Here is a 12,589-nt window from a genome sequence, read left to right as displayed (position 1 = left end):
GCAGCCTGAATTAACTAAGACAAAGGCATGACGATTTCTCCTATGTTTTCTTCTGAGAGATTTTTTAAAAAGATTTATTTATTTATTTTAGAGAGGGAGAGAAAGATCACGAGCAGGAGGGATAGAGGGAGAGGGAGAAAGAATCTCAAGCCGACTCCACTTTGAGCGCAGAACCCAACACAGGGCTCAATCTCACAACCCTGAGATCATGACCTGAGCTGAAACCAAGTGTCAGATGCTTAACCAACTGCACCACCCAGGTGCCCCTGTTTTGAGAGTTCTATTGTTTATAGTTTTATAGTTTGTATATTTAGGTCCTTCAACCATTTTGAATACATTTTTGTATATTTTCGTATATAAATGTACTTCATTTTTTTGCACATGGATATCCAGTTCTTCCAGACCTATTTGTTGAAGAGACTGTTCTCTCCCTCATTGAAAGGTTTTGACACCTTTGTGAAAAATCAATTTGCTGTAGGTATATGTGTTTATTTCTAGGCTATGAATTTTTTTTTAAAGATTTTTATTTATTTATTCGACAGAGATAGAGACAGCCAGTGAGAGAGGGAACACAAGCAGGGGGAGTGGGAGAGGAAGAAGCAGGCTCATAGCGGAGGAGCCTGATGTGGGGCTCGATCCCACAACGCCGGGATCACGCCCTGAGCCGAAGGCAGACGCTTAACCACTGTGCCACCCAGGCGCCCCTAGACTATGAATTCTAATTCATTGATTTAAATCTCTCTCCTTATGCCAAAACCACAGTATTTTGATTACTGTAGTATTGTAGTAAGTTTTGAAATTGGAAAGTAAGTTCCCCATCTTTGTCCTTTTTTTTCAAGATTGTTTTGGCTATTTGGGATTCCTTGAGACCATATATGAATTTGAGGATTGGCTTTTCTATTTCTTCAAAAAAGGCTTGGGATTTTGATAGGGATTGCATTGAATCTGTAGATCACTTTGAGAAATACTGTCATCCTCATAATAGCAAGTCTATCAATCCATAAATATGAGATATCTTTCCATTTATTTAAGTCTTCTGTAACTTCTTTCAGCAGTGTTTTTAATTTTCAGTCAGTAAGTTTTGCTGCTTCTTGGTTAAATTTATTGCTAAGTAATAAATTAGCACCAACCTCAGAATTTCTGATTCAATAGAACTAAAGTGGGGTCCAATAATTTGCATTTTTAGCAAGTTCCTAGGTAATGCAGATGCTGCTGGTCTAGGGGCCACATTTAAGAACTACTGATTTGGGCTAAGACTCAAGTGATAGATTTTTGGGGAAAAAATTCTCCACATGATTTTCAGTGTGTAACCAGGATGGAAAAATTACTTCCCTAGTACTATTTCCTAATTATAGAGAGACAGAGAGTACAGAAAGCCTAACCCTCCTAAATCAGGACACTTCGATTGAATGACAAAGTAGGGAGGGAAGAAGGAAGGAACACCAGATAGAGTCCCAGGGTGAATCAGAGACTCTCTGACAGGTTTGACCTCCATGGTGGGAAAAGAATGGTTGGATTCAGTTCCTAAATTTTACTTCTGCTCGGTTTCTAAATTTTACTTCTGTTCAGGCTTTAATCTCTACTTTTCTATGATTATAGAACTAGGGGAAAAAACTATTTCCTGAAATACTATTTGACACCTTTATATCTGAATAGAAGTGCTATCCAGAAACTTTACTGAGTATCTAATACCATAGGAACTTCGATAACTCCTAGGATGAATCTTGCTTTTATTCTGGCTCTGCCCTTCCATCTGATAAATTATTTCTTGAATTCAGGTAGCAACTGTTTAAAATTATTTGGTCAGTAGGAGATGCAGCTAAAGAACATCATTCCCCCTTGCACTTAACCATTATTGATCATATGAACCAATGCTTCTCAACAAAATGGCACACATAGAAATGATAATACAGTGTTTGTATTGCATACTGGGGCAAAAAGCTTACAGCTGAAGATAAGCAGCCAGGGGTTCTGACCAGCTGCTCCAAGGACTTAGAGCAGTCAATATCTCAATGAGCTAGAACCAGACCTGTTGCTTAGAAATCTCTAATGTAGCCAAAGTATCCATCTACTTCATATAGTTGCAACCTTCCATAATACATAGTGTTTAAAAAAGATATCCTCAAGAAGCCATTGTTGAAAAACAAGAAGTCATTGTTGGCTTAACTACCTTATAAATAACTTTATCTAGATTTGTTTAATTGTGCATTTACTCATGATATGTGTGAATTTGTTCCATGATACAGTTGTATGATAAATATTGCTGCAGTCCTGGGGTAATACTGGAAATGATGGGGGCAAAATTAGAAAGTCTAGAACATTTAGGGAAGGCCAGGGTGATTACGACTTCAGGTGTTCCATAATCAGAAACAGTCCCTTGAAAACAGGTGGCTCTACTTCCTCATGCCAGACTCAAGCGTGGGCAGGTCTCCCAAGCCAGCATCCTTCTGGGACTCCATGCAGACAGCTCCCCATTCACACCTCGTGTATAAGTGGGACACAGATCTCTGCCAAACCCTCCTCCCCATCCCCTTGGGGGCAGCTCCCGTTTAATTGCTTGTTGGGTCCATGTATACTTTTCTTCAGGCCAATACAAAGACGTTGGAAATGCTCTCTAATAGGTGAGAAGATAAATGTCGTTTTCTTAATGGAGGTGGAATAACCTTTCTGTTTTCAGTCTCTTAAAGTGAATGGCTAAGAACTGGGCCAAAGATGCTGCTGCATGAGGAAATTAGCCTGCCTCCAAAGAAAAAGGTCTCTGCTTTAGGAACATGTATTTACAGCTGAAACTCAAGAAATTACATGGTGAAATAGTATTTAAGATGGAAGACTTTTCTGGGGTGCCTGGGTGGCTCAGTCAATTAAGCAGCTCACTCTTGATTTAGGCTTATGTCATGATCTCAGTGTTGTGGGATCAAGCCCTGCATCAGGCTCTGAGCTCAGCAGAGAGTCTGCTTGAGATTCTCTCTCTCTTTCCCTCTCCTCTGCCCCTCTCCACCCCGCTCGTGCTCTCTATCTTTAAAATAAATAAATAAGTCTTTAAAGAAAGAGTCTTTGAAGACTCTTTTTTAGTTATAGAAATTCTGCTTTTATGTAAAAATGTGGGATACTCTAATTATGGACAGATTATTGCTAGTGATACGTACAGTGATAGAGGTTTTCCACATTCAAATTAGAAACAAACTCTTTCAGTGTTAGATGAAACAGGTCTGGGGCTAGAAGGGGAGGGGCGGATCTGCACAGCATATGAATGTGTGAGTTGGTCTAAGTGCAAAACCAGAGGTGGACTGCAAGCAGACATAAAAACTAATGCCCAGGAACTAAGCTGGATTAGAATAGGAAACAGAGATCATAGAAGTATGAAACTAGAAGCAGGCATCAAGAAACCAAACTGGATAAAATCCCAGAGACAGTTTGAGAATCTAAGTCATCAGGGGGAATGGAGCAACTTCTCTCATCTTTGAGATCTGGTCCAAGCCAATTTGTCAGTTCAGGAATTGCCAGCTTCTTCTAGTAAAAATAACAGTAATAATTCCAGATATTGAAGGTGGTTCAGAACTCTCCTTAGGATAATGCTTCCTCTCCTACAGCATCATTACTATGATTTCTTATGACATAATCCAGTCTCAGACCTAAATTTTCCACAGATACCAACATGTATTAGCCAAGAGGCTGAAGAGAGTGGTCACGCACACACAGTTCCTCTGAACTCAGTAAAGTCCACACATCTTGTTCTTGGCAATCTAACAAGATAACTTGCCAGAAGATTCACTTGGAGGCCAATACACTGTAGGCTGACAGGATGAGCCAAACTTCCAATCAGCTCAAGTAGAAGAATTCTGTATTAAGAAGAGTGACACAGAAGGAAACAACGCTAGAGGCACTGGGTGCTCAACCGCTGTTGGGCTTCTGGGCTGCCAGGTGCTTATCCTCCATTTATGCAAAGTGGAAATAGCTGGGTAGTATAGTTATGCCCGATAGTACGGTTATGCCCGTAGTTATAGTTCATTATAAAAAAAAAATACCTGCTATCTCTTGGTGCTGGTTCAGATAGCAATATCTAGAGTACTGCCTGAGCCTCCTTTGGGGGATGGACTAGTGATTAAGGTCCTTGGACCTGCTAACTGATCACCTCTACCTGGGGTGTGGACTCCTGACCAGACTGTTAAAAATGTTAAATCATTGCCTCTGGGATGTAGATTAATGTACGAACACCTTCACATCAAACCAGTGTATTTTTAAGCAAATTCCAGACAAAATATCAGACACCTTTAACTAATAACGTTTAAATCTAATTTTATTTCTCACAGTATTTTTTTTTCCCTCCCAGGGTGGAAGTGAGATTGGTTTTAAAAATAGTTACCATGACTCAGAAATAGAGAAAATGCAGTGTGCCTTACTATTAGTCAAGGGGCAGAAATCCTACTCAAATTAATTTAAGCAGAGCAGACATTAGCAGATCGTGGTCCTGGTGAGAATAGGGAAGGATCCAACCAAGGCACTCTGGACCCAAGGACTCAAAGGATATTGAAATCTCTTCTCATTCTCTTTTTGTCTCTCTCTTTCCCTTTGCATTGTGTTTCTGCCTCACAGGTCTATTTCTTGCATTTGGGCCTCTTTCTCTTCTATTTCTGAAAAGACTTTTTACAAGGCATTCAGCCCTTTTAGCTTCAAGTCCTTCTAGCTCCATGAACACAGAGCCAGGGGGCTCCTCTATTTTAATTTATTTCTTTAAGATTTATTTATTTATATGAGAGAGAGAGCACGTGCCTGCGACAATGGTGGGGGTTGCCGAGGGAGGGACGCTCAAGCAGACTCCCTGGTGAGCGAGGAGCCAACTCAGGGCTTGATCTTGAGTACCTGATGAGGAAAGACGTGGATTATCTCAATTTCTGTCGCCTGCTCTGAATAATAACCCCTGGATCATCCCTCTGGCAGGAGGTTGAGGTACCTCAAGTCTGGGTCACTTGTGCTTTGAGGGTGGGAGAGGACTGTTATCAAAAGAAAGGGTGGAGCCAAATGGCCCCAAACTACCCCTACTTCAGCCTCCCCCACCCTCCCTATTCTTACCCTGCTTTCCTTGGCTTGTGTGTGTTAAATTGGATATTACAAAAAGCAAGAAGAATTAAAACTTTTATGTCTTAAGATTTTGTAGCACATAAACTTTGATCCACCTCCTGTTTTTAGCTTGCAGAGACCATGCAGAACAGCTGGCATGAGAACTTTCTGGGATTTCCTCCCCCTTCCCCCCACGATACCATTACAATGGAAGTCTGAAGGTTTTCATAAGCAGAGGTGGGCTAACATTGATATGGAAAAAAAAGATGCCAATATGCCATAGCAGCAAATATCATAACCAAAATACATGTCCTTGAAACATTGAAATTAATTGAATTGGGGACTTTTTAAGATGGTCTGTTTGCACTTTTAATCATCATCTATAGATTCAAAGCTCCTGGGTTTTCCTGGAGAATGATGCTCCTGATAAATATCTCTCTGTTTTGTGGACAATAAAATGATTCAACAAATGCCATATGTAGTATTTAGCTCTCAAGGAGACCTACGGCCTAGTTGGAACACATCCTATTTGCCGTGCCTACTGGAGGGTAGAATGAACAGATTGCTGGTAATAGCTCACTCCACGTCGTGTCTGTCAGACATCATGTGCCAGGTGAAAAACTGACCACATGCAATGTGGACACCGTTATTTTTCCACTTCTCTCCATTCCTGGGAAGCTTCAAAGAAGAACAAAGAGAACAAATTGCAAGAACGCTATTCAAACAACAAATTGTGGTGAGATATCTGACCATTACATTATGATGACTAATTTATAGCAGGGTTGATTAAAATTTGACAAATGGTATCAGTTGCAATTTTAAGTGTTAACAGAAACACTCTGATGTCATTATTCGCAACTTTCTGGCATGAAATTCTATTATTAAATAGATTCTGAAAAGCAGTGCCACTGCAGCAAAAAGACATTCCTATTCATATATGAAAGACAGTGGCCTCATATAGGTGGATCAGACCGAAATAAAAATGGAGTGTCAAGTGATAACGTCTAACTTCTGCTACTTAGGACCTAGTTGGTTGCTGAGAATTGCACTTAGGATACTGAAAGTGCATACTGTTCTGTGTGCATGAGTGGTATAGCACCTGGATACCCAAAGTGCAGGATGGGGTCCTGCGGCAGGACCCAGGAGCTTGTTTAAAATGCAAATGATTTGGCCCTACTCTAGACCCACTGAATCAAAAATTCTGGGAGCCGGGCCAGCAATCTGTGCTTTACAAGGCTTCTGCATGCTTCTGGTGCACCCTAAAGCAGAGGCACACCATCCTAATTAGTGATGAGCACTCTCCTGGTGGCTTGTGCCACTGCCTGAGCGATAGAACTTGGTGATGTAGATGTGTGTGACGCACGGGTCTCCCTGTCTGCTGTTGCTACTCGCAGCAGTAGACCTCTAGTAGACCTCTAGTGTTGCAATGACTTCTTTCACCTAAACCGCCCACCCACCCACACCCACACACACACACATTAGATGGGTTGAGATGGTCTCATTTTCCTCCTCCATTTTTGTAAGTCATCCACAAGAACTTCTCAGGTTGTTTTTACTTCTGGAGTTCTAAACTCCGTGATCATTAACCAGTGCCATATAGAGACAATGCTGTCTCTAACAGCTGATACTCCTAAGGCATCTTTTCTCTGTAACAGTTATTCTTTGAAAATTCGTTCTTATTTTTAACTCTTTTCTCACAAGATTGGAAGACTTGAATTTCCTATGTTACTTAGTACCAGGGCAAAATCATTTCAGCTTGTGTTCTAGCCAACCCTAGCCAATTCACTCCTTACTATTCATATATTAATTAAAACTTAAATTGTAGAAAGGTACTTTTTGAACCAGTGATCAATCAGCATCAACAAATACTTAAGTGTATGTTACAACCTATACGCTGTTCTAGGAGCAGCAGAATATACATAAAGGACCTCAGAAATGATCATCATTTAACAAAATAGTCAAGGAGAACATATGAACTTGAAAAATTTAATGACAGTATCAGGGAGGAGTAGAAGAGCTATCTCTAGGCATTATATGATTAATTAGAAAATAAACGGAAAAGCCAGTGGAGAGGAAGAGATCACTGGATTGAATAGATCTGGGCAGGCTTCACTCAAGATTCCTTCCCTGTGCACATGTTTACAAAATACCTGCTCCAAGAAGGGCCTCGTGCAGGTGCTGTAGATAATGTGGGACTTGAGCCAGGCATCTGAGAAAGGCAATTCAAACGTCAGGAACAGCACGAGCAAAGGTGTGATATGAGGAGTTAATACAGTAGGTCTGCTAACCTTCTCCTCACCTAGACCCATAACTGACCATCGCCAACCCCTGGGTGTATGGTCTTTGGAAGTTGATGTTGAACTTTGATGATTTTGTCATATACACCTGGAACAATGGCCTATGATTTACCAGCTCGTCAGAATTGCTTTGCACAAACAACAAGATTGCTGGTGTGCACTGGTTTCATTTTTAGGGTCCTGAGTTTCAGTACAGTCATGTACCAGAAGGTGCCTATGTGACCAGACCTTCATAAAAACCTCAAACCCTGGGGCACCTGGGTGGCACAGCAGTTAAGCATCTGCCTTTGGCTCAGGGCGTGATCCCGGCAATCTGGGATCGAGCCCCACATCAGGCTTCTCCGCTATGAGCCTGCTTCTTCCTCTCCCACTCCCCCTGCTTGTGCTCCCTCTCTCGCTGGCTGTCTCTATCTCTGTCGAAAAAATAAATAAAATCTTTAAAAAAAAAAAAAAAACAACCTCAAACCCTGACACTTGAACTGACTTATAAATCCTTCTAACGAATCGCCAAACATGGGGTGGTCATGGGACTCCTGAAACATATGGTATGCAACAAAATTCAAAACGCACACGATTTTTGGGGGGTAGGTAGAGAAAATAAATATTTAGATCTGCTGGGAAAATTAAATTCTTCTATTTTTTATTATTTTATTATTTCTTTTTTTTATTATGTTCAATTAGCCAGCATATAGTACATCATTAGTTTTTGATTAGTTCAGTGATTCATTAGTTGCGTATAACACCCACTGCTCATCACCACACATGCCCTCCTTAATACCCATCACCCGGTTACCCCATCTCCCAGAAAATTCAATTCTTGATTGTTGAATATAGGTAAAGAGTATGTGGGTATTCGTTGTACTGTCAAGGTTCTTGTAGGTTTGAAATTTTCAAAATCTAAATTTGTAAAAAAAAAAAAAAGGATAGTATTAGGAAAAGACTAAATACTAAGAAATGTTAGCAATTTAAAAATCAATTATTGCATACGTGCCTGGGCATATTTGTACATAGAATCATAGAATTTTAAGTTGTCTTGAAGAATAGAAGTTTTACGTGCCACTGTTTAGTCAAATCTATCCATCTTTTCTTGTTTGTTTGCATGTATATTTTGGCGAGAACTCTTGTCTTGGACAGATGGGGGGCTGAGGGGCATGGTAGAGCCCTGAGTGGGCAGGCTGGAAGCAGGCATGAGGCTGTGATAAATGGAGCCAAGAGGATAATTACCAGGTCAGTTTCCTATGGAGTTACTGGGTCAGTAGTGCCAAGACCAATAGTCTAGGGTCAGGATGCCAAAATCAGAGAGAACAAGGAGAAGAGGAATCTCAGGTTCGAAGCCGATCTGTCTGACAGAGCAGGCAATGCAAAGAGAGTTCAAACAGGGAGGAAGGCAGATGAGCCAAGAATGATCTCTGACAAAAAATACATACAGCCACAATTTATTTTTTAACCTGGTTACTGCTGAAAGAGTTGCGTATAACCTGAAGAGACTGATGCAGCTAGGGAGTGGACATTTGTAAGGTCAAAGAGTTCTGTCTCACTCCGAGATTGAATAAATCTTTGCTTATATTTTCTTCTCACTTTATTTTTTGAAATTTTACATGTAAGTGTTTAACCCCTCTGGTTAAACTATAATATCTATACGCATGGGTGAGATTGGTTTATACTGTGCTAGCTTCTTCAGGTTTTATTAATAGGCTATGCATAGTGGTCAAGCACATGAATTCTGAAGTCAGACTCCAAGGGTCCCAATCTTGGCTCTATCACCAATAAGTGGCAATATTACTTAACCTCTTGATATCTCACTCTCTTCTCTATAAAATGCAGCTAAAAATATTACCTGCTATAGGAGGTAACTGTTCTTGGCACAGTTCTGATAGAAGGTAGGTACTTAATAAGTTTTAATTCTTTTATTAGTATTTGCAGCATCAGAAGGAATTACAAATAAGAAAAGAAGGAAGGCTGGAATGAGCCCTATGATGTTGAACTGGAATAAAAAGTATCAGAAGCAGGACAGTGAAATAGGAGTTTTCTGCTGTTGTCCCAGCACAGAATCAGTTTTGACAGTCATTCACAGGTGAGAATACCTTTGTGGGTGTCTGGCAGTCCATTGGAGAAGTTCCAGCACATCACTGGAACAAAAATCTGAGAATAGACACAATGAAGAGGGCAAGAAGAACAGTTTTACTTTATTTGCATAAGTTCTGGGGATCTAATATACAGCATGGTGACTATAATTAAGATTACTGTTATCGTATACTTGAAATTTGCCAAGTCTATAGATCTTAAGCATTCTCACCGCACAGACAAAAAAGATTTTTATGTGAAGAAGTGTATGTATTAATTGACCTAATTGTGATAGTCATTTGACAATGTATACATGTATCAAATCATGTTGTACATTTTAAATATATATAATTTTATTTGTCAATTATACCTCAATTAAACTGGTTTTAAAAAGTATCAGTATGAACTAATGGTTTTTGATAAATAAAGAAATAGAGGTGTGTGCATATATATAGATATAGATATTAATTTATGTGCATAAAAATATATTTCCTAGCTCTGTCTGCTGAGAGGGCCTAGAAACAATGATACCGCAGTAGCAACAAACATACTTGGTGCCCAGATTTTGTTTGATAACTACACTTTTCCAAAAAATAAAGAGAAACCAAAGCTCCTTAGAGAAATGGCTGATTCCAGGGTCTGAAACAGAAAGAGAACAAGAGGAGCCTGGAACGATCTTGTAATACCAAAAGGTAGGTGGTCAAAAAATGATGGGGGCATGTTGAAAGAACATAGGAACCAATATGAAGGGGGTCCCAATGGCCAAATCTGGGATGATTTAAGGAACAAAATAAATCATGATAATAACATATTTATAACCCATGGAATAAAAATAATGTCCATGAGGCCATCTCATAAAAAATTGGTGGAGTAGGGAAAGCTCTTCATTATAGTAGAATTTCAAGGAATAAATGTTGAAGATGTGATGGAAACAGGTAATCACCATTTGCCAAACACATAGTAAACATTGTTTCAACCAAGAATCATTAATGGATGCTAAAATCGGTGGGCTAGAGTGTAAAGAAATGGGATTTTTACATAATGTCAAAGTATCTCCCCAGAAAATACTTACTGATGAAAAAGAGAAAAAGTGTCAAGGTCACGACAGATGAAGGAAAGTTGAGAAACTATCCCAGATCAAAGAGACTGAGAAGACATGATAACCGAATGTGTTGTGTGATCCTGAGTTGTTGCCTCCTGGTCCAAGGAAAGGAAGACATTAGTGGACAGTTGGCAAAACCTGAATGTGGTCTGTAGATTAGTTAGTGGTATTTATTGGTGTTATTTTCTCAGTTTTGATCATTTTAATGTGATTGTGCAACATTTAATATTTGGGGAAGCTGAGTTAAGGGTATACAGGAATTCCTCATACTATTTTTGCAACTCTTTTGTAAGTCTGAAATAGTTTCATAATAAAAAGTTAAAAAACAAAAAAAAATTTTTCCTGTTCACCAAAATCTTTCCAGATTCTTCTAAGATATGTATTAGTAATAGACATTTTATATACAGGTAGCTTGGTTCTGTTTTACAGAACTGGGATTGTATTATACATACATACTTTTTTGTTTCCACTCAAGAACTGTATTCAATTCTTTTTGGGTGTTGGCTCATCTCACAATGACCTAGTTTAACTTCCTTCTCCTTGAAGATGGGCCCCAGACAACCATGTCTCTACTTGTATGACTTCATTCCCTGATCACAGATGATCACATCATGGGTAGAAATCAGACCCAACCCTGCTCCATCTGATGTTTTCTACTAGGAATTTGAAATTGGGGCCATAATATTCTTTTTCAGACTGATCCACTGTCTTGAGTGAAGGAAAGTTTAAAACTTCAAAGCAGGAATATAGCTGGAAACTGATGGGTGAATTGAGCAGCAGAGATGGTTGCCAGGCAAGAAATGACAATTCAACAGAGAAGCCAAGACAGGATATGAGAAGGCATTTCCTGGGTTCCTGGTTGCTAACCATTTTAATATCCCATGCTCCGTCTGAGGTACTTCTGCCCTCAGATTCTAGAAGACACATTGAGTCCTTAGAGTACATTCTCCTTTCCAGCCCCGGCCAGCTGCCAAGAGCAGACACCACACTAGTTATGTTTACAGAAATAATTTTATATATAAAGAATTGCTAACTAGGTACTGATGAGTTGAAAAGACAAAAAGAAAACATGAAGGTATCACAGAGGTAGCAACTGCAGGAAGCAGATACCATCATTAGGGTTGGAGGGAACAGAGGGACATGGTTGGGACTGTTAAAACTTGAAAGCTTGGAGGAGGAACCAGGAAGAAATGCTTCAAGGGTCCCAGCCCCAGCAGCACAAAGCACACTAAGGAAGGTGGGCTGGAAGCAGAGAGACAGTCAGAGGATAATTGGCCTGGCAGCTCAGATCATTTTCTGTCCCTTGCATACAAAGGGTTCTAACGAACAAAACAATATTTTATGCAAATTTTGCATGGTAATATATACATTCTCCAAGAGGATTTCAAATGGTTGCACAGTACCTAATTATATACCTGTACCCCAATGATTCACAGGCCTCTGCTTTTAAATCTTTCGGTTGGTTTTAGTTCTTCACAATTATGTACGACATTGCTGTGAACATCCTTCCATGTTCTTCATTGTACGTTTATCTTCGTATGGTTCTTTAGTTCTCTGAATAAATTCATAGAACTTGCAGGTCAAGTAGATGCACATTAAAAACAAAGCTTTGTGTATTGAAAATTGTCAAATCTACAAAAAAATTACATGAATAGTACAATGAAGCCTAGGTTCAACAAGTATTGACTTTCTCCACATTTATTTTCTCTTTCTTTCTTTGAATCATGTAAGAGTAATTTGCATATAATAAAAAGGTGTACACTTTATAGTCATTTTAAAAATTTAATTCCAGTATAGTTAACATGCAGTGTTAGTTTCAGGTGTACAATATAGTGATTCAACAATTCTATGTGCCAATCAGTGCTCATTATGATAAATGTACTCTTAATCCCCTTCACCTATTCTACCCATCCCCCCACCAGCCACCCCTCTGGTAGACTATCAGATTGTTCTCCATAGTTAAGAGTCCGTTTTTGTGTTTGTCTCTTTTTCTTTGTTCACTTGTTATTTTTTTCCTAAATTCCGCATATGAGTGAAATCATACAGTTTTTTTCTCTGACTGACTTAT

General features: G+C 39.4%; 1 long non-coding RNA gene across 2 annotated transcripts in view; it reads left to right on the top strand.

The window, feature by feature from the left end:
* Positions 1-12,589, top strand: part of LOC123785941 (uncharacterized) — a 57,492-nt gene that overhangs the window by 36,484 nt on the left and 8,419 nt on the right. For both annotated transcript variants that reach the window (XR_006777825.2, XR_006777826.2), the window contains exons 5-6: positions 9,270-9,429; positions 9,916-10,111. This is a non-coding gene — a long non-coding RNA (uncharacterized LOC123785941). The remainder of the gene's footprint in view (positions 1-9,269; positions 9,430-9,915; positions 10,112-12,589) is intronic.

This window comes from Ursus americanus, chromosome 7 (genome assembly GCF_024610735.1).
Source record: "Ursus americanus isolate L20-20 chromosome 7, mUrsAme1.1.p, whole genome shotgun sequence".
Classification (NCBI taxonomy): Eukaryota; Metazoa; Chordata; class Mammalia; order Carnivora; family Ursidae; genus Ursus; species Ursus americanus.
Note: the sequence above shows the minus strand (reverse complement) of the source record. Positions and strands in the feature narration are given on the sequence as shown.